Here is a 22,482-nt window from a genome sequence, read left to right on the forward strand (position 1 = left end):
GGCAGAGGGGGGTACAATGGACAGGGCAGAAGGGGGACAGAGCTTGGAAGGGAGTTGGGTGCAGTGGCTGGCAGGGCAAGACACTTGAATATTAAGCCGCCCATCTATTCGAGTCAAACATTTTTCCTCCTGTTTTGGGGAAAAATGGGGGTCTTGACATATATTAGAGTATATGTTAGAGTATATGAGTATTAGAGTATATATTAGAGTATATGTTTTTATCATTTCTATAGAGCTGAAAGGGACATTGCATGGGTAAAACAAGCAGAAAGAAACATGGATAGTTGTACAGTAAACTTATCACAGCCCAAGATAAGGGTCAATTCTTAAAATGGAAACACATTAAAAAGCATGAGCAATTGGTCAAAAATAAGATTTATAAGTTAAATACCCACAATGTTTTTCATTTGTATCTGCTTCTCACAGATCTTCCACGTAACCATCTCTCTCCCATTCAATCCATTCAAAATTCTGCTGCAAAAATTATATTCCACCCGTATCACTATGCTCACATCACTCCTCTCCTCAATAATTTCATTGGCTCCCTATCCACATACAGTTCAATCTCTTATTGACGAACAAGTGATTTCACTCTCCAGCTTCTCAATCTCTCTTCTCTTATCCCTCCCTATACTCTTCTCTGGGAACTCTGTTAATTGGGCAAGTCTTATCTGTACCCTTCTCTTCTACTGCCAGCTCCAGACTACATTCCTTCTCTCTTACTGCACCATAAGCCTGAAATAGACTGCCTCAGTCAGTACATTAAGCTCCATCCCTGGCAGTATTCAAATTCAGGCTAAAAGCTCACTCTTTCAAGGTTGCTTTAAACTACTAATCACCACAGATAATCCAGAAAACATCAGTCAAAATTATAACTCATGCAAGAAAATTTGACCGTGTAACCCCACCCTTGTTGATCGCAGTCTATTGGTTACCCATCAAACACAGAATTACATATAAAATTATTAACCTTTAAAACCCTTGAAACAAATCAACCTGAATTCATTAACAGACTACCAATTCCATATTCCCCTCAAAAAAGTCTTTGGTTGTCTCGCAGAACATGCTTTCTATTCCATCTAAGACACATTAATACTTTACGTGCGTACATTTCTCGGTTACTGCCCCATCTCTCTAGAACTCCACTCCAAGCCATTTAAGAGAAGCTATCTCCTTAATTTATTTTAAGTCCAAATTAAACGCATTGTTGTTTAAAGATGCCTTTGGACTAACCGTCCTTGTAAGGCCGATCTCTTTATTTTTCAATCAGTAATTGAATTTTGATTCTCTCTTTTCAAAAGTATGTCCGTCCGTCCCCCCTCCCTATTGTGATTCCCCTTTATTGTTCTTTCCTATCAATTATATAGTTCTACCTTAATTTCTTTTTGTTCTAGTTTTGTTTTAGTAATTTTTTCTTGTTACTAATTTGCTGGTTTTAATCTGTTTTTAGTTTTGATAATTACCATTTTATATATTATACCCTTTTAATGATTGTAAACCGCCAAGAGGTTTGATTTAGCGGTATAACAAATTTTTAATAAACTTGAAGCACCCATGCCTAAGAAATTCTTATATCCTACTTGCTCTGTTTGATCAGATTATAAGCTCTAAGTAGGGACTCTCTCTTGAATGTTTTAATGTACAGTGCTACGTATGTCTAGCAGCGCTATATAAATGATTCTTAGTAGTATTAACACATATGCAAGAACACTTATTTGCTATTTTAGCATACCTTTAGTTTACTGAAAAGTGTTCCAAGTAACCATGGAAGGAAAGCCATTGCTATGTCACTGAACACTTCATGTACCTACAAGTATATAATTTAATAGAAAAAAAACACAAAAATACCAAAACCCATCTTGTAGCTTGCATAGCTTTAATAGCAGATTAAGACAGCTCATCAGGGGATTTATAAAGGAATTTTTGCTTCCTAGGTTTAGTTGAAAAATGTTTCGCCTTATGCCAAAGAGCTACTGTACTGGACAACAAATTTCAGGCAGTGGAGAACAAGAGACAGAAAAGTGACCAAGAGAAATATATGCGAGATAATCAGAGCCTAGCATTGTTTGTACGATTGGCATTGGGGAGAGGACCGACAAGGGTTGTCATTGGTAGATTACTGAACACATGGTCTGCACTAAGTGCTGATTTGTTGAATGCCGAGCAGATTTGAGAATACTATCAAATTACAGCATAAAATATAAAACCAATGCCAAAAAACGCAACCTGGAGCTACGCAAAATTTTCCACAACCAGCATGCCAAAGCAACCCAATTGGGTGAGAAAACCACAGACCTGGCAACTATGGATGCAGTACATCCTACGGAGGAAGAAGGATATGAAAAACGTAGATGACAGCCTGTTGTAATGGCTCACTGTTTGGGGAAAATAACCCACTTTTCAGAACCTGTCTGCCCTTTGCTCCAGAATGTATAACAGATTAGGTCACTTAGGTTTTAGGATCTTTTTGTGTACTATACCTGGCACACAAAGACCAAGCAAACAATGAAAAGAGACCTGTTCCACTATAACTAAATCCATAAGAGCAAAACAAAGAGTGGAACAATATTTTCCAGATGTAGCAAGAAAAACTAAATAAATATTAATTATGAATTGTTTAAGACATTTAAAACACTTGATAAAACTACATATGTGTGATGAAACTAGTCCAAGGTACAGTTCAATTGACTTAGAAACAGGATTGTGGAATTGGTAGATAAATCCTTCTACTTGGACGCCTCAGTTTCTGATACCCACAACTCCCAACTCCGGGTACCCAAAATTGTCTCTGACTCCTCAACTCCAGCCCTGCTTAGAAAAATCAACACCAAACGTGATCTTGTATGTTTAAAAGAATGAATGCCCAATACTGAACCAATGGATTGAGCCAACAAGTGCCAGGTTGGGACCTAACATGGTCTGAATTTTGGCTGGCCTTCTTTAGGGGGGGTCCTTATAATGCAGATTTGCTTTTATAACTAAGTAGTAAATCTAAACTCGAATTCCAATGGACTGAAAAAATATGTTCAATGGCTACATGACCAGCAGACTGTTAAATCATATGTGGTTACACAATTGTAAGATCTTAAATAAGCCCTCTGCTTGCTTTGCGGCAATCACTGACCCACATATACCCTGGCTTACGAGGGAGGTTCATTTCTGTCATGGTATGTGCAAAACCCATTTGGAGAAATTAGCCCCAAGGCAAACTGCATGCACATTTAAACTCGACAGTAATACAGCACTTTGCTTCTGGGCTTAATAGCCAATACTTCCACAGAACACATGAAGGTCTAAGTAAAGTATATGGTTTGGTAATCTTAGGTCTTTAATACTTTGTTAAAGTACAGTACTAGAGTTGTGTTTTCTAGCTAGTGTTAGTCAACATTTCATGGCTAGTTCACCTTTTAGGCAAACATGAAGAACCTACAACTTTCAGTCTGCAATAGTATTTCAATAACCACCCCCCCACCCCTAAAGAAAACAGAAAAGTGTTTTGTTTTTAATTTATACCCCCCCTACAGCTTACAGCAAAATGTAAGATTATCATGTTAATCAACACCAGGTTGAGGGAGACATGCCACAGATGTAAAATGAAAAAGACACTTGACTAAAAATTTACCATGACATCAGCTACCAAATACAACAGGATTTTTTTTTCCACAAAATATTGCTGCCCCTTTAAGGTACACTTGTTGTAACCTAATGCCAAAGCATGAGAACATGCACATTAGGTACAAAAGCTTTTGTGTTAAACAATCTAATGAGCCGTTTGCTGAAGCTCACTACATCAGCCCCCAAAAATCTTAAATTACACTTTGTTAATATCAGACCAGGGAAATATTATTTTTAAAAGGTTATTAAGTATATTAGTAACTTAAGTAGATGCATCATTTAAGCCACAGTTGTCTGACTTGCCAAACGTAGCTAAAAAATAAAGTTAAAGTAAAGCCTGCATACCAATGCACCTAGATTTTTTTAATTATAGTTACAATATATTTTGCAGAAGGTCAAACTATCAATACCAACTAGAAAGAACGTATCTAGGAACCCAAGAATAGCAACACTTAAATTTGATCAGATTTAAAGCAGCTACCCAATACGGTTTTTTTCAATACTACTTTAAGCCAACAGACTTACAGTTCACTGACACGAAACACCTAGGGACCTCTAGCGATAGCTATGGCATTTCAGGGGCAACAACTGGAATTTGGCTACAACAGTTTAAAAGGGGCTTTAAAAAAAATGCAGTGAAAGCAATGATTTAAAGTCAGCTGGAAATGAAGACAGTAGGCCCTTCCTCTTTCACTCCACGCAGTGTCCTCCACAGGGGGCAGAGAGGCAACGCCCCTACCCCAAATAAAAGGAGACAGCAGCCAGGAAGCCCTCAGGACAGACAAAAAGAAAAAAAAAAAAAAGATATGGAAGAAGCTATCCACTTCCGTTTTTCTTCATTGAAACTACCGAAGAAAGACAAAAAGTCTACGTAAAGCAGGGAACCGAAATAAGCAATTTGTCATAATGAAAGGTCACTTGGACACACAAAGTCAGAGGCGTGAAGAAGTACAAGTTTTATTCACAGCATGCATGCTGGACCCCTGAGCTCCAAGCTGGCTCAGAAGTGCCGAAACCAGGAAGTTACAGAGATATTTATTCATTTTTCTGGCTATACAACTGAATTCTAGAAAAAGCTTTTCACGTGTTACTTTTCTTAACACTCATTGGTTCTAAGTTCACACTAGCAGGTCACTAGCAGGACACCTATCTAACTCTAACAGTTAAATGTACAGAAGGGCAGGGTACATCATGGCTCAAACTCTTATCTATTCAGCTTACAATGTGGTAAGGTAGGGACATACATTTTAGGCAGATGCAGTCAATAGATTATACACTGTTTTCAGCTATGTAGACCAGAGCAATATTTTAAACAACAGTTAACCATTTCATGACCCTACATTCCCCCCTTTCAGGCTGGCGTACCTAAGGAGCCAAGCCTGACAAAATAAAGTTAGGGGTCAGAGGGTCCCCGGCAGCACTTCATGGCAGGACCTTCCACCACAGACACTTTCTTCTACTCCCAGAGGAAAGCTCTTCCAACATGACCACCGAATTCAAGCCTGGGTGGGGGGCGGCTGTGTGACTTACTCTATGGCTACGCTTACCTCCACACGCCAGCTCCTCACTACAGGCTACCACCACTAGCACAGCAATTCAAAATACGTCAACCCCTCGCTCTAAACTTTATGTAGTCAGGCAAGCCGCTCAGTCGAACATGCTGCTTCACCCTGTTCCCGGCCCTCCAGGCGACACTGACGTGTCGCTCGGCCAATCAACTATCCCAGCTACGTGACTGGCAGTCCATTTCCTGATGGCCAGCGCAGGAAACCAATGGCAGTCTGCCCAATCCCGCCTTCCTTGCTTCGAGGCGTCAGCCCGCCCCCTCGCTCCCCCCGTCGCCACTGGTTCCCGCCTTATTCAGTCGGACTTCACGACTGACAGACATTACCACCAATAGATACTGAGAAAGGCATGAATGGCGTTCCCCTAGAGCGAATAGAAATTTAGAGGGGGCAGTGCCCAGGGGTGGGCGCGACGTCCACAGCAGGTTTGGCTGCACTGCAGCGCATAACACTACAATGGCTGCTGGAAAAAGGGGAAAGCAAACAATTTTCAGGCCCGCAGCGTCCAACAAAAAATATGAGAAAAAAATTATTAAAAATTCGGAAAACTGTTTAAAGCCTGGAAATCGACCGTAGAAAGGATGTTAAAGCTCCCGCGGTGAGTTTTCAGTAGATTTTGTGGGTTGTTATTGCCTCTTAGGTTGAAAATATTGGGGTTATTTAAATTATGGGAGAGGGGTGAGAGCACGGGAAACTTTGTACTAATCAGCCCCCCTGTTCGGGACCTCCTAGAAAGAGAGAGGGAGAGGTGAAAAATAAGGCAAGAAATTAAAGAGAAAAAAACATGACAAGCAAAGATTTGGACCATTTTTATCTTTGCCCCCCTCTCAGAAAGGCCCCGGAGGGATCTCGGGAAGAGAGTTTTAAAGAGAGTTTGTGAAGTTATTGGGGAGGGGGAGAGAGTTTCTGGACGTGAAGTTTTTGAGGTGGCATTTTGCGAGAGATTTCCTCCCCCCCCCCCCTTTTCAATGATGTGACAGCAGCTTAACAGAAGGAGGGAGTGCGAAGAAAACATTAGGCGCAAAGAAGTAGAAAGCGGTAAAAAAAAAAAAAAAAAAATCCCCCAAATTCCAATGTGTCGCAAATCAGTCCGCACTTCTCAAAAGAAGTGGCATGGGGGGGGGGGGGGGTGAAATTGTTCTACTGCTGCGTTTCTGATAACCGTCTTGGGCTTTTTCGGTATGTTAGGGTTACTTTTTTTTGGCGGGGGAGGGGGAGGTGACGATGAGGGGACAGGGAAGTTTTTGTCAACTCGGACTTTGCCGAGCATTGCTGAAATGGGGGAGGGAGGGGGTTTGAGCGCGACTTTGAAGGGGGGGGGTGAAAAAAATGTGCAACGGTCTTTTGGACTGGGGTTCGGTTAGTGGGTTGCGGAGGGGGGGTACACGTTGGGGGGAGGGGGAAGAATGAGCGTGCTGATGGCAGGGACAACTTGTCAGTATCATAAACAACCAAAATGGAGGGAGAACGGAGGCAGGGCAAAATCACCCGAAAAAAAAACTCTTTTTAAATTCCTCAAAAATTGAGTCGTCGGCCGATTCTGGTTTTTCTTTTGAAGATTAAAGGCTAACATGTTTCCCTGCCAGCTCGCTGCGAGTTTGCACACGCCGGTCGCTTTTATTTCCCCCCCCCCCCCCCCCCCTTTTAAGACTTTCGGAAGAGAAAAGTTTGTAGAAATTCACAGAAACGTTAATAATAGAAGAAGGAATGGCAAAATGTGAGGCTTTGGGGCTGAATGGTTGGTGACTTTCTGGTTGTGTTTCTAAGAGTGAAGATTATATGGGTGTTTTTTGTTTCTCTGTTCATTCATATGGTCTGGGGGGGGGGGGGGGTTGGAGGTTTTGATTATTCTAGTGTACAGTATAGGTATTTCCTTACCATCGGGCGCTGTGAGTCTTTAACAAACCGACCTTTGGTGCTTTTAAATTCAATGTTTCTCGTGGTTCCCTACGTAAACCTTACTCCTTTATGTGCTTGAGGTAGGTAATGCTGTCGTTCAAGGGAATACGTGCATTTTAATTAGTAGTTCTTTTTTTGGTAGTTTTCCCGAAATGTTTTACCTGCTTATGTTTATAAACTATGACCTTGTAACCTGTAAGCGTTATCCATTGTTTTCCAACCCCCTCCCAAGTAAATTGAGGATACCTTTTTGCATCACACTGAAGTTAATGTTGAAGTGCTGCTGATGTTTGTTCCACGTGGGATCAGGGAAAGAGGAGGGCATTTTAAAGAAGCAGCTCCTCTTCTCTCTCTCCTAGATCAAGCTTCACATATGCAGAATTTGATTCTGCCCTGGAGACTAAAATAGGGTAATTTCACTCTATGAAGGCTTAGATATACATGTGACAATGTATAGTCCATTTTCCATTAGTGCAAAGTATTGTTTTGTGTACTCTTTCAAAAGAATTTAGTATTCTGAAGTGTTTTCTGATACCAGTAAGATTGTGTAGGACGAATGTTTGGACAGTTTGAAGTTGTAAACCTAGATTATCAGGCATGTGAAGTAGAGAAAAAGTACAGCATTTACTTTTTAAAACAATTTATGTGGATATTGAAAAAGATAGAATCATTATATGCATTTTCAGCAACCGAGAAACACTTTCTTACAGACCTACATATTATGTGCCTAATCCATATTTTATGAAAAATATGAATAGTTATAAAATTGAATTGTTTGCTTTTTCTGGAAAATGTTTTGTAAGGGCATGCATTGCATGTGATTACAAAATTCAAAATGAAAAAAGCTGCATGAGAAATGGGTAGTTTTATGTCTTAAAGCTGAATTGTGCTTATTGAAAATTTTAAGTATTGGTGTATTTCCTTAGGTAAGAATATATTTAATATTGACCTGTGACACATTTGTTTTGTACTTGAAGATATATAAACTATGCAGGCCAGTAATTAGATCTGTATCAGTATATTGAAGTTGGACCAATATCTTCAAAAAGGAATTCTTTAATGTTTTGTATAGACTTAATAAACAAGGAAAGAATCAAGTCATGGGATAATTGGACCTCACAAGGACAATTCTATATATATATAATTTTGATTTGAAGAATGAACAGACTATACTAGACTGGTATACTAGACAGGTATACTAGCCTGCCAGGAACATATCTTGTTAATTTTTCTGTGAGTAGTGGCAAAGAAATATAAAATTGGCCAGATGTATGCAAAAAAGACATTTGTCTATAATGCTAACAATTAGAAGAAATATATATAGTGCTTGCAATGTTTGAACATTCTAGGTCAAAATAAGCCTATATTTATTGATCATGGCATGAAAATAAGATATGGATTCAGCCTAGTACGATAACAGGGTATATACTTTATTTGTGTATGAAAGTCATTTTCTGCATCACTTGATTGCTCTATCTTAATCTAGTGTTCACATCTGGTTCAATAGTGATTATATTCAAAGTAAATTGCCTCTTCCAGTGATCCACATATTTTACTTGAAATAACATCAGCATATTTCTTAAAATACCAACAAAAAAGCTGCAAACAAACTTAAGATCATACTGTCATCTAATAAATTTAAATTGGTGTTATTCTTTCTCTTCTATATCTGAAATTGTTTCAGCATCTCCTTTAGCAGTTTGTAAGCACTTGTATACTTAGAAACAAATTTAAATACACTTTTGGAAAATATTTAATCTCTGAGTGAAAGCTATGTTCAACTTGAAATTGGAAATAAAGGGTTGACTTCAGACAGGGATATTTTTAAAGAGTATCTTTTTACATTGCTAATGTATCATTATTTAAATAAAATACTTAGACAATCCAAATAATACCAAGGTTTGAAACACTGATGCAGCACTGTTTATTAGGTTATGTGTAACTAGTTCATAGTAAATATTATGTGTGTGCATCTTGTGCAAATGTGCATCTTCCATGCTTACAATGGGTTGAGAGGATTCCTTAGTGATTCATATAGAAAATTACAGATGAAGCACTTACTGGTCTATGTAAAATTCTCATAAAAATGTTTCCTGTGTTCTATGTTTTAAGTTAATTGCTTTATAACTAATCATTTCAATTATTTAAAAAGAGGTTTTATTTAAGAACTATTGGAACATCTGAAAATATTGTTGATGTACACCTAATAAGCATATTGTATTTATTTTGATTTTTCCAGGTGGTGACATTAGGAAATAGTGGTAGCTGTTAGGATTTATATTTTAATATTATCATTCAGTAGACAGAATCTTCTAAAGCTATTGGAGTCTAAAAACAAAAAAAAGCCCAAGGTTTCAAACAAGTAGCATAGTTATTCCATTTCAGTGCCTCTAACCACTTATATATCTGAATTTTTTTCCACTTTTCCCCCTTTTATTATTAAGTTACCTATACTAAAAATCTTTAGAATTTTCAAAACATTCTTGTATGTATGTTTTCTTCATCTTCTCTAAGTTGTTCTAGCAATTTATACAAACAGCAAGTTTAAAAGAGTAACAGTTTCTAAAGGTTTTTCTCACTGACCATTTGATCTGTTGAATAAAGATGGTTCTTTTTGAACGACCCATGCACAGTGCATTTAAAAAAAAGCTTTGTGGCAGTAAATGGGTGAGCAAAGCTGGCTAAAATCTGATATAATTTTGTTTTCTAATTGGGTGTTTTTTTTGTCTTATACCATATTTTTGATACATTCTCATATTTTATGTATAAAAGTTTGATTTTGTGAGCACAGTAATAGCTTTAGGAAATTTGTGCTGATTAAAGATTTTTAAATGCAATACCTTGACTAAATTTATGTTGTAACTGAAATCATTATGCTACATTTTTCATCTTGGAATGTAATGATACCTGTAGATAAATGCTAAAGTTTCAGATTAACCGGAACATCAAATTTACAGTTTTTAAGAAAATATACCTGAAGAAATTTTGTACTTGAAACTGAAATGATCTTTCTGTGAATTAGAATTTAGGTACCTCTTAAGAAGTAAACCAAACACATATTTGTGTGCTGATTATGTGAAAACTAATATTTTGAAGTTATGGACTAAGTAAATTTTGTTTTAGTGGAAGTTTTAATTTATTTAAGAATATAATTGATGGAGATTCAAAATTCTTGAATTATACTTAAAAAAAATTAACTAGTAAATTTGTGAGGGCATATTTTGGACTTTTAAATTACTGTAAGAAGTTTTTAGTAGTGAACTGTTGCAACTGACAAAATTGCAATCCCAATGCATGTCTATATTCAGGAAATTTTTTAATAAGGTAATCTTAACCAGTACTTGCCCTCTTACCCCCAATGGATAAAATTGTTTGTTCCACTAGTATTTTGTTTAGAACTATATATATCCAGTAAGATAAGCTAGAGTTACTGAAGAATTTAGTTGGTTTTGTTTTTGTTTTTAATGGTGCTTCCAGCCAAGATGTCTCTCTAAATAGTTTAGGTTTGCATATCTCCTAGTGTTTCACAGTTTCTTAGAATGTACATCTATCATTATAGTACCTCCATATTTTTGATATTAGCTGTGCAAGCCTGTCATTGTGCAAAAACACTTTGACAACTTCATAATGTGTCAAGAAATTGAAATAAGTACTTTGTAAATAAAAGACCTCATGTATATTGCCATCCATAAATGATGGGTAAAAGAGCTCTCAGTCCATTGAAATGCTAGTGTGTTAATAGTCCCTTGGTATCTTGTAAACAGAAGTGATGCATGGTCATACTGTTTTAAAACTTAACTATAGTCTGTGTTGGGAATGTGAGATATCTGCATGAGAAATGCACATACACACTGTGGAGTAGAAGAGAGAAATACTGTTAATGTGAGGATGTAGATTAAGAGAGCCAGTTACCTTCCATACACCTTCAACTAAATGGTTTCTGGAGTCAAGTTTAATTTTTTTTTGTTTAAAACATTTAATTTAAAACATTCAAGAGCAGAGCAAAATATACAACCACTATTGTATTCTAATGAGCAATGATATATATACTGTGATCCATAAGTAATTATATGCATGAGCATCGGCATTATTCATTTTCTGTAAAGTTCAATGGAATGCAGATAAATAAAGTAGAAGATAAAATAATACATTGACAAATAACTAGCATAGGTTGAATGAGATGTGAGAAACTAAGAATTACTTGCATACCACCTAAAACAGCTAAATATCCTAGATTAGGTGCAGTCCCTGTGTTTGCTCTCCTATCACCCATTCCTTTGATGCTTTAAATTGACCTTTCTAAATACAACTAAGTTTAGTCAAAACCAGCTCTAATCTAACTTCTGTCCGTATACTTATGGTTAGCAGGACTATTTTTTGCCTTCACCAGATGATCTTGGGAAGTTAAACATACAATGGAAGATTGTTATCATTCTATTATAATGCCTCCTTTACTGTTTCCTTAACAGATCATTGATCTTTTTTCCCACAACATTTAATTCCTGCTTTTATGTGATTGCTTAAGTGAGAAAAATTAAAGTAGATCTTGCTTCTTGTAAGGATAGGACATGGTTAAAGTCCAGTAATCCATTTCTAGAATCAAAAACACATAGACCTACTATTACATTCATATATGAACATAGTGTTTTTAGGAAAGATCTTTCAAGTCTTCTAAAAAAAATAATCATTTTCAATTTATTTACTTTGAGAGAGGTCATTGACAGTTCAAATAATTTACTCTTAATTTCTCTAGTATTGGTCATCTCAGCATTTAAAGTTCAAATTTCATTATCATATGTGAAGCTCCATTTTAGATATTATGTAGAAATAGAAATTGAGAAATCCAGGTCAATTTTTCCACTTGTATAATAGAAAAGAATCTGCTAATGTAGATCCTTTTCTAACATATATGCATGAATGGACATGTATTGTATGCACTAGCTATGTACAGCAGGATAATTTATTTTGCAAGTGTCTGTTTAAAATATTAACAGGGCCAATTCAGCAACATATATACACGTGTACAGAGTGGCACACCCCACATGTGTCTGCCATTTTAGAAACTTAGAAACCTACACCTCTGCAATGAGAGGGCATAGGATGAAGTTAAGAGGTGATAGGCTCCGGAGTAATCTAAGAAAGGGTGGTAGATGCATGGAACAGTCTCCCAGAAGAGGTGGTAGAGACAGAGACTGTCTGAATTAGAAAGGGTCTGGGATCTCTTGAAGAGAGATAGAGATAATGGTTACTGCGGATGGGCAGACTAGATGGGCCATTTGGCCTTTATCTGCCATCATGTTTCTGTGTTTCCCCAAGCTGTCATCACAATCCAATATCATTTGTTAGTACTGTTTCACCTTTCTGGAGAACAAAACACATGGGAGAATAAAAAGGTGACCTTCAATAATCCCCCAAAACAAAGGAGAAACTGCAAATATGATGTACAAGGTGTGAAACTGATCTTTATTAATGAAGATTCAATGTAGCATTCAAAAATAAATTAAAAAATTAAATAAAAATATAGTTTCGTTTTCACTGTTTCTAAGCACTTTGAGCTGCTGCTGGATTAGAGGATTCACGTGCCTTACAGGCTACATTTGGTTTGTCAGGTTCTTTGTGTATTTGCATTATATTTAGAACCCCTGAGGAAGGAGTGTTTTCCGAAACACAGACCATGTCTGGTTCTGTGGACTCATACCTGAGAACCATTTTTTATATATTTATGTATTTTTTTTAAATTTATTTTTGAATGCTACATTGAATCTTCATTAATAAAGATCAGTTTCACACCTTGCACATCGAATCTGCAGTTTTTCCTTTGTTTTTGTCTTTTGACTTTTAGCTGCAGTGTTTTTGGGATATTGTTTTTTTTTGTTTGTTTGTTTTTTGCTTTGCTTCAGTAATCCCCTCCAGTAGAGTGCTGCTCAGAACAAGCACATTGTCACACAACTTAGGCATCCCCAAGAGCAGCTGTAAATGCTGTTGTTTATGGCTCTGCCTGTTGTTATGTTCTCTATTTCTTGATTTTATAATGTTTTATTAATTTTTAAACCATTTTCAATGGTATTTTGTAATCAAGAAAATGATATATAAAATCTTAAATAAATTTTGGCAGGCATAAATTTGCATTCCCATTCTGAAATAGAGAATGCACATGTATATTTTAGCCCCACCTCATCTTGCCAAAAAACACATTTGGCCCATGTCTCCCCTTTGTCATATGCATGTCGTCGCAATTTAGATATGTCTAAATCCTGATTTTGGAAAGCTGGGATATGCATGTATGAGATATATGTTTAAACACCAGTTTCCACAAGAAAAGAAGTGTGTAACATTCCACTTCAGAAACAAAAGTGGAAAAAGTCCAAAAATACAAAACGGTCCAGTAGTGAAGAAAAAACAACTTTAATATCATATAATATAAAAAACAGATTTGAACATAAATATAAAGTACATTCGGTATATATATATGTTTTTTTTTCGGTATATATATATGTTTTTTTATTATACAGCAAACACAGAATACAAAAATACAAAGCCAACAATAAGAATAACCAATAAACACAAGTAGCATAGTGAGAAAGACAACCTCCCCTACCCATAACCAATTCACCAAACTCCCAGGAACACCCCCCCTCCCCCCCCCCCCCCCCGAACTAGAGAGATACTAACTTTCAGACTGTGCAGCTAAAATGAAAATAAAATGCTGAATAAACTTGGAAGAGTCATGGGGTAAACTGGTCGTAGTCTGCTTGTGAATATTTTATCTTAAGGAACCTTTTGGAGAGTAGTTTCTCTTAAGGAGCCTTGTGGCCTTTTGCTTTTGCTCAGTATCGGACACTGTTATTTATCTTTATCTTCTCTTCTTCTTTTCTCTCTTTCTTTGCTTCTCTTTAGGGGGGGGGAGGGATTTTGGGCTCCCGGGGTCACCAGAGTAAGATCTCCAAGGGCCTGTACTCTGGGATGGAGTCAAGCAGCCTGCGTAGAGTGCTGCCAGCCTGACGCTGCTCTGGAGGGAGATATGTAGGGCTTGCGATCGGCGGGGTTCGGATCAGAGGGAAGGATGAAGGGTCAGCGGGGTAAGTGCTGCTGCCAGCGAATCCATGGACTAAGCTTATTTTTGGGGTAAGGCTTATATTAAGACCTACCCAGAAAATCATGCTGGGGTAGGTCTTATTTTCGGGGAAACATTCTTTGAATATATAACATCGATGTTTGGACTTTATTTTCCTATTTTCAACATTCATCTTCTACTAATTTACTGCATGATTTAGTCACCACTCACTGTTCAACATGAACACTTTGGACCACTTGTTTCACACCTTGGATTATTTATTTATTTTAAACTTAATTTACCGTAGGTCTTTTTATCTTTTCTACAATTCATTTTAGATGATCTTATTTAGCTTCTGTGTTAAGATCCCACCCTGAGTGTATAATTTCCTTGTTTTTTTCTCTAGTCTAAGACTATACTCATTTTTCTTTTGGGTCCGAACTAGAGGTCTGCATGGGAACGGGACTTCCACAGGGATGGAAGGCTTTGGAAGCAGGGTTCGTCCATATAATATAATCAACATGTCAGCCTTAGTAAAAGAGGAGGTTTATAAGTAAATTACCTGAACAGAAAACAAAAAAAAAGGGTTCCACCAAAGAGATTCCACAAGGAAAACAGCTGCGCAAACAGAAAAGAAACTGTGGAATTGATGATCCTGTCAGAAGTAATTGCTGCTTTTTATGGGGATGGGCGGGGATGGAGGTAATTCCTTGCAGGGACGGAGAGGATCCTGGCGGGAATGGGTGGGATTTATGTCCCCTTGCAACTCTCTAGTCCAAACTACATGTTCCACCTGATTGCAGGTGTCATTTCAGACTGACCATACTATGTCCTGGAGCAACTAATGCTGCCCGATTCAGGAAAAAAAAATTTCGATTCGATTCAGCCTATTGAATTGATTTTTATTTTTTTTTTTTTTAATTCGATTTTCCTACCCAAGTGGGTGGTTTGTTTTGTTTTGGGGGTTTTTTCCAAACATCCTGGTGGGTTTATTTTATTGCCTCTTCACCCCTTTTATAGCCTCTTCATCTCCTTTGCCCTCTCCTACCCACACCGGTGCTGTGGTATAAACAAAATAAACAAAAAAGACTTTTCCTCTCTCTGTTAGACCGTGAACATAAGCTAGGATTTAACACCACCTCTGACAGGATACACATTTCAAATCTAAGAACAAAAGCAAAAACTGCAGTGATGATGTGCAGGATGCCATTACTTGGCATCCTGTACATCATCACTGCAGTTTTTGCTTTGTTGACTTGTTATTTCACTGCAGTACCGTTTGGATACCTTTTTTTTGTTTCTACACATTTCAAATCTGACATATTGTAATCGCAAAATAGAAAATAAAATTATTTTTTCTACCTTTTGTTGTCAGGTCATTATTCAAATCATTTTGGTCCCAGGCTCTAGTTGTCTTTTGATAACTCGCTTGCCAGGATCTCCTGCCCATTTGTCATTTTCTTCTTTCTTCATGCTAACCATCCATCTTCCATTTCTGTTCATCTCCTTCCGTTTCCCTTCCCTTCCCCGGAAGTCTGGCATTTTTTTCATCTCCATCCCCAGATCCACCTTTTCTCATCTACCCTTTCATCCTTCATCTTTCCCTCCTTCCCCACCACCCCAGGGTCTACCATCTCTCCCTTTTTCTTCCCAACTACCCTCCTTCCAGTATCTCTATCCCCCCACACACACACACACCATCCCTTGTGTCAAACTTCCCTCCCTAAATTCCATTGTTCGTTCTCTCTCTCTCTCTCTCTCTCTCTCTCTCTCTCTCTCTCATTTTTCCTCCCATTATTTCTTCCCCCCCAAATTCCAGCATATGCACTCTCTTTGAACCTCCCCTTCTCTCCCTTCATGTACTTCTACACTAGGGCACCCCCCCAAAGGCCTGCACCCCACCCCTGAAGGCCTGCCTGTCCCCCTCCAAAGGCCTGTATTCCATCCCCCAAAGGCCTGCCTGTCCCCCCCGAGCCCTGTACCATCCCCCAAAGGCCTGCCTGTCCCCCTCCCCCACGAAGGCCTGTACCATCCCCCCTGAAGGCCTGCCCCTACCCCTGAAGGTCTGTGCCCCCTGAAAGCCTGCGTGTTCCTCCCGCACATCTATTTATCTAATTCCAGCAGGGAGCAGCCTGCAGAGAGGATCGCCGGTACTTTAGCGATCCTTGCAGGTTGCCATAGGCCTCAGGAGCTGTCTTTCCTCTGCCGCGGTCCCGCCCTTCTGACATCAGAGACAAGATCGCGGCAGAGGGAAGATGCCTAATTTCTCCCGCCACAACCCCCCCTGCAGCGGCAACCCTCCCCCAAGCAGCAGGAGAGATGCCTACTCTCTCTCGCCGCTAAGTGACACCCCCCCCCCCAGCAGCAGTCCCTCCCTCGCTGCCCTGTTGTTCCTGGTATTCTGCCTCCTGGCTGGACCCACACTTCCTCTTCCATGGAATCAGGGGCTTCCAAGGCATGATCCAGCCATGATTGAGAATCCAGATCTCTTTTGGCTTATAGCCTGATTCTTGAAAGCATCACCTGGAGAACAAGGGTTACTCATTACATTACATTACATTAGGGACTTCTATTCCACCTATACCTTGCAGTTCAAGGCAGATTACAAAAGAGCTAACTGGACATTTCCAGTGAAGTTACAACAGTTTTGTTTGTTTTTGTTTTTTTGTTGGTTACAAGGGAGGAGAGGTAGCTGGATTAATTCCGGAAGAACTTGCAAATTGGATATTAAATTGACTGTACGTTACTGTGTGATATAACAAATAGATTACAGTTAGAGTACAAATAAGATAACGTTACATTTCAGGGATCTGAATACTTGGTTGGTGTTTTGGGGAGGAAGAGAACATAACAGCTGTGGTCATTTGTATTCTGCTCAAGGCCTATAGATAGTCAACATCCCTGGTGTATGTCTGGATGTGACATGTCTTATGGCCTCAAACTTTCCCCATTGTAAGCTGAGTTCTTGGGCAAACTTCCCCCATTGTAAGCTGAGTTCTTATACAATCCCACTTAATTCTGGGAACAGGTGGGTGTTATGTTCTTTGGCTAGCCAAGGGCTGTAGGAACTTCCCTCTGCACTTATCCCCTGGAGCATGCTCCCAGTTTTGTATTCCTACAAGCCAAGCTATAGGAGCTCATCTCTTCTGCTCGTGTTTCATTTCTAAAATTTTCAGTGTATTATTTTGATTTCTCATGGGTTTTGCCCTTGTGCTGTGGAAGTTCACTGCGGGGACATCCTTTCAGCAGGAGATCGCAGACTTTGGAAAAAGTCTGCCTCTGAGGGGTTGCCTGCTCCTGCAGTAAGCCCTCTGGACAGCTTGCCATATTGGGCTCCAGGATCAGGAGCTAGCTCACTCTAGGTTCGTCCACTAATGACTGCGTGGTTCCGAGGAGGCGCGCCTGGGTTCCGGACCAGACTGCGTACCTCCCCTGGGTGATCTGGTGGTGGAGTTCACTGTCCAAGGTGGTTGGGCTAGTGGGGCAGTCAGAAGAAACATAGAGTATGACGGCAGAAAAGGGCCAGCGGCCCAACAAGTCTTGCCACTCAAGAACCCTCCCTCCTTTGAGAGTCTATCTTTTAAGTATAATTCTGCAGCAACCCCACCTGTTTGTCCCAACGTCTCTTGAAGTCGAGGGTTACTGGTCTCAACTACCTGGCGTGGAAGACCATTCCATCGATCAATCACCCTTTCGGTGAAGAAGTATTTCCTAGTGTCACCGTGAAATATTCCCCCCTTAAGTTTTAGCGGATGCCCTCTTGTCGCCGTGGGACCCATAAGAAAAAAGAATTCTTCCATGGTTCTATCATGTCCTCCCTTTCTCTGCGCTCTTCGAGAGAGTATAAGCGCAGTCTGCTCAGACGTTCTTCATAAGGGAGATCTTTAAGTCCCGAGACAATCCTAGTGGCCATTCTCTGGATAGACTCCATTCTCTTCATATCCTTTTGATAGTGTGGCCTCCAAAACTGGACACAGTACTCCAGGTGTGGTCTTACCATGGATCGGTATAATGGCAGTATGACTTCAGGCTTTCGGCTGATAAAACTCCTTCTGATGCAACCCAGCATTTGTCTAGCCTTGGCTGTAGCTTTCTCCACCTGATTGGCAGCTTTCATATCTTCCCGGATGATTACTCCCAGGTCCCTTTCTGCAACAGTTCTTGTTAAGTTCTCACCTTTAAGGTGTATGTTCTGCACAGATTTCCGTTACCAAGGTGCATTACCTTACATTTTTTGGCATTGAAATTTAGTTGCCAAGTACTGGACCATTGTTCTAGTAAAAGTAGATCCTGCTCCAAAGCGTTGGGCCTGGTTTCGCGGTCAGGTTCTGTTGCCTTGCCCACAACGTTGCATAGTTTAGCGTCATCGGCAAATAATGTAATTTTGTCTCTAAGTCCCTGAGTTAGATCCCTTACAAAGATATTAAATAGCATCGGGCCCAAGACTGAGCCCTGCGGCACTCCACTGGTCACTCTCGACGTTTTTGATGGAATACCGTTTATCATTACCCTTTGAAGTCTGCCACTAAGCCAGTCTTCTACCCATTTAGCCAGTGTTTCTCCTAGTCCTATCGCGTATTCTTGAAAATGTTACAATCCTCTGTATTCGGTGGTTGTGAGTTGTTATTCTATTTACCAATAAAAAAAGTTTTATAATAATAATAACTTGTTCAATAACCTACGATGTGGGCCACTATCAAAAGCCTTACTGAAGTCTAAATACACGACATCCAGGGACTCTCCCCCGTCCAGTTTTTTTGTTACCCAGTCAAAGAAGCTTATCAGATTGGATTGACAAGACCTTCCCTTTGTAAAGCCATGCTAAGAGAGCAAATAAAATGCTAGGTATAATCAAGAAGGGTATTACAACCAGAACGAAAGAAGTTATGTTGCCGTTCTATCGGGCGATGCTGCGCCAGCATCTGGAGTACTGCGTCCAGTACTGGTCGCCATACCTTAAGAAGGATATGGCGCTATTCGAGAGGGTTCAGAGGAGAGCGACACGTCTGATAAAAGGGATGGAAAACCTTTCATACGCTGAGAGATTGGAAAAACTGGATCTCTTTTCCCTGGAGAAGAGGAAACTTAGAGGGCATATGATAGAGACTTACAAGATCATGAAGGGCATAGAGAGAATAGAGAGGGACAGATTCTTCAAACTTTCAAAAAATAAAAGAACAAGAGGGCATTCGGAAAAGTTGAAAGGGGACAGTTTCAAAACGAATGCTAGGAAGTTCTTCTTTACCCAACGTGTGGTGGACACCTGGAATGCGCTTCCAGAGGACGTAATAGGGCAGAGTACGATACTGGGGTTTAAGAAAGGATTGGACAATTTCCTGCTGAAAAGGGGATAGAGGGGTATAGATAGAAGATTACTGCACAGGTCCTGAACCTGTTGGGCCGCCGCATGAGCGGACTGCTGGGCACGATGGACCTCAGGTCTGACCCAGCGGAGGCATTGCTTATGTTCTTATGTTCTTTCGTCGTCCAGAATAGTGTCCAATCTATTTTTAATCAATGTTTCCATGAGTTTACTCACTATTGATGTGAGACTCACTGGTCTGTAATTTTCAGCCTCTGACCTGCATCCCTTTTTGTGGAGTGGAATAACGTTGGCAGTTTTCCAGTCCAAGGGAACTTTTTCCTTGCTTAGGGGAAGATTGAAAAGCTAAGCTAACGGTTCTGCCAGGACATCTCTCAATTCTCAAAGTACTCTGGGGTGTAGATTATCCGGGCCCATAGTTTTGCTTACCCTTAATTTTGATAGCTCATGGTAGATGTTGCTCGCTGTAAATTCCATGTCCCGGAATGGGTCCTCTGAGCTCCCCTTTGTCTGTAGCTGAGGTCCGGATCCTGGCGCTTCGCAGGTGAAGACTGAGCAGAAGTAGTTATTGAGTAGTTCTGCTTTGTCTGTGTCCGAATCTGCAAAGCTACTGTCAGGTTTCTTTAGGCGCCCAATACCGCTTGTGTTTTTCTTCCTGTCGCTAACGTATTTAAAAAAGGATTTATCCCCTTTTTTAACCTGCCTAGCTATGTTTTCTTCCATCTGTCGCTTTAATATTTTTAGATTTCGCCAGGTAGGTTTCTTTAGATTTCGGTCGGTGTGATTGTTTGTAGGTTGCGAAAGTTTTTTTTTTTTTTCTTTTGCTTTACTAGTTCTGAGATCTCCGCAGAGAACCACTGTGGTCTATTTTTTCCGCGTCGTTTGCTCACGGTTTTTATGTATCTGTTGGTTGCCTCTTGCAGAGTAGATTTCAGAGCTGTCCATAGCACCTCTACATTGTCCGTCGTGCTCTGGTTTTGCAGCGCTTTGTAGACATATTCCCTCATGCCTTGAAAGTTAGTTCCTTTAAAATTTAGAACCTTAGTCGATGTATTCGACCTAGTGGTCCCTTTCTTGAGGTGGACTCACACCATGTTGTGGTCGCTGGAGGCCAAGGTTTCTCCCACCGATACCTCTGTGACACTGTCTCCGTTGGTGAGTAACAGGTCCAGGATTGCCTGATCCCTGGTGGGTTCTAGTACCATCTGCTTGAGGCATGCTCCTCGCATAGTGGCTAGTAGCCTCTTGCTGCCGCTGCTAGTAGCAGAGGGTTTGTTCTAGTCCACATCAGGCATATTGAAGTCTCCCAATAATACTGTCTCCACGCAGTGTGATGGTCTCAATATCATCAATTAGTTCATCGTCTGCATCCTCCCTTTGTCTTGGTGGTCTGTATACAACCAAGGTACAGGCATTTGTTATTGCCCCTGGCAAGGTTCACCCAGAGGGACGTCTGTGATTTTAGTAACTTTGATTTATCCCAGGACAAGCAGGCAGGTATTCTCACAAGTGGCTGACGTGATCCAACGGAGCCCCGATGCGGACGCCTCACAAGCAGACTTGCTTGAAGAAACTCAAAGCTTCGAATCGCCCGCACCGCGCATGCGCGAGTGCCTTCCTGCCCAGTACACAGGGTGCGTCTCCTCAGTTCTTACTTTTCCGTGGAGCCGAGAAGTCCGTCTTCGACTCTCTACGTAAAGTGTTTTCACTTGTGCCTTCTTTTATCCGCGGTTTTGGGTTATTTTTCTCAGAATCGCTGTTTTTCATCGTTATTTTCTTGTTTTAAAAAAAAAAAAATTTCCTCCGTTCGTTCGACCGGGCAGGCCATGTGGCCACAGCCCCGCGGCTTCGATCTTGCGGTGGAGCTTTTTCGGCCTATGTCCCAGCCTGCAACCAGCTTTAAAAAGTGTTCCAAGTGCCAGCACGATTTCCCTGATGGACCCTCATCGATGCTGTTTTCGGTGTCTCGGGCCTCAACATCTCCCGAAATCGTGCCGGCCTTGCTCAACACTTACATCTCGTGTTTTCAAGCGTCGTTGCACCCTATGGGAGCAGCTTTTCAGCATGGAGTCTTCGATGGAGCTTTCGTCCTTGAAGGGTGCTTCGCCCTCGACATCATCCGATGCTCTGCAGGCTTCCACTGCTTCTGCTCCGAGCCTCATCAAACCTGCCTTGTTTATACCAGCTATGTCTTCGACGCCTGCTACAGTGCCTTCCTCTGTCTCTTCAGGTCAGGTAGCACAGCAGCCCATTCCCCCAGTGGTGCTTAAAGTGCCCAAGGCTTCTAAGTCCAAGCACTCTCACACTGCCTCAAGGGAGATCGAAGCCCGCGCAGGTGGTCCCATTGGAGACGCGGATCCATCCTTGCCGGCTTCGTTCCAGACCTTGTTAGAGAAGCAATTCATTCAGCTCTTTACTAACATGGGGCCGAAGCTTCTCTCTCAAATCTAGCCTGGGCATGCGGAGGCCTCCCGCGAGGTCGAGCCGCCTCCTGTGCCTCAGTCGTATGCACACCCTCTACAGGGAGCAGAGTCTCTGCGAGTGTCTGGTCTGGCATCTCGGCATGCATCGCAAGGAGCAGAGTCTTTGCGAGTGCCTCGAGGTTCTTCCACTCAGCCTCCTCTGCTTCATTCCACAGCCTCCAGCCCTATCCATTCTCTGGGTGCTTCGGCGGGGACACGCTTTCCTCGATTGTCGAGGCCTGCTTCGAGGCACAGCTCACATCATCGATCGAGGCATTCTTCGAAGCATTCATCCAGGCATGCCTCGCCTCGCCTCGCCTCATCGGAAGCAGCCTTTCCTTCAGTATTCCCCACCGCCTGCTTCGACCCTTCCGCTTCCGGACCTCGAAGACCCGGTGGGTTCTTTTTCTCCATCCAGGTCTCCTTCTTCATTGGAGCAAGCCGCCTCAACTTCCTCGAGTCCCTCTTGAGGCCAGGCTTTGGCAGATCAGCTGTCTTTTTCGTCTTTTCTGCATCAGATGGCAGCTGATTTAGATATTCAACTTGACACTGGATCTAAGTTTT

General features: G+C 40.7%; 1 protein-coding gene and 1 long non-coding RNA gene across 3 annotated transcripts in view; one reads left to right on the plus strand and one right to left on the minus strand.

Moving 5' to 3' along the window:
• CHCHD7 (coiled-coil-helix-coiled-coil-helix domain containing 7) overlaps positions 1 to 5,424 on the minus strand; it is a 34,344-nt gene extending 28,920 nt beyond the window's left edge. The window contains exon 1 of one of the 2 annotated variants that reach the window (XM_033929922.1): positions 5,163 to 5,424. The gene's annotated coding sequence lies outside the window, so the exon portion shown is untranslated. The remainder of the gene's footprint in view (positions 1 to 5,162) is intronic. The other variant, XM_033929921.1, reaches the window with a different exon arrangement.
• A 195-nt stretch (positions 5,425 to 5,619) lies between these two features.
• LOC117355671 overlaps positions 5,620 to 22,482 on the plus strand; it is an 82,317-nt gene continuing 65,454 nt past the window's right edge. Inside the window, exon 1 of the long non-coding RNA XR_004538430.1 lies at positions 5,620 to 5,778. This is a non-coding gene — a long non-coding RNA (uncharacterized LOC117355671). The remainder of the gene's footprint in view (positions 5,779 to 22,482) is intronic.

The sequence above is a fragment of the Geotrypetes seraphini genome, chromosome 2, assembly GCF_902459505.1.
Source record: "Geotrypetes seraphini chromosome 2, aGeoSer1.1, whole genome shotgun sequence".
Classification (NCBI taxonomy): domain Eukaryota; kingdom Metazoa; phylum Chordata; class Amphibia; order Gymnophiona; family Dermophiidae; genus Geotrypetes; species Geotrypetes seraphini.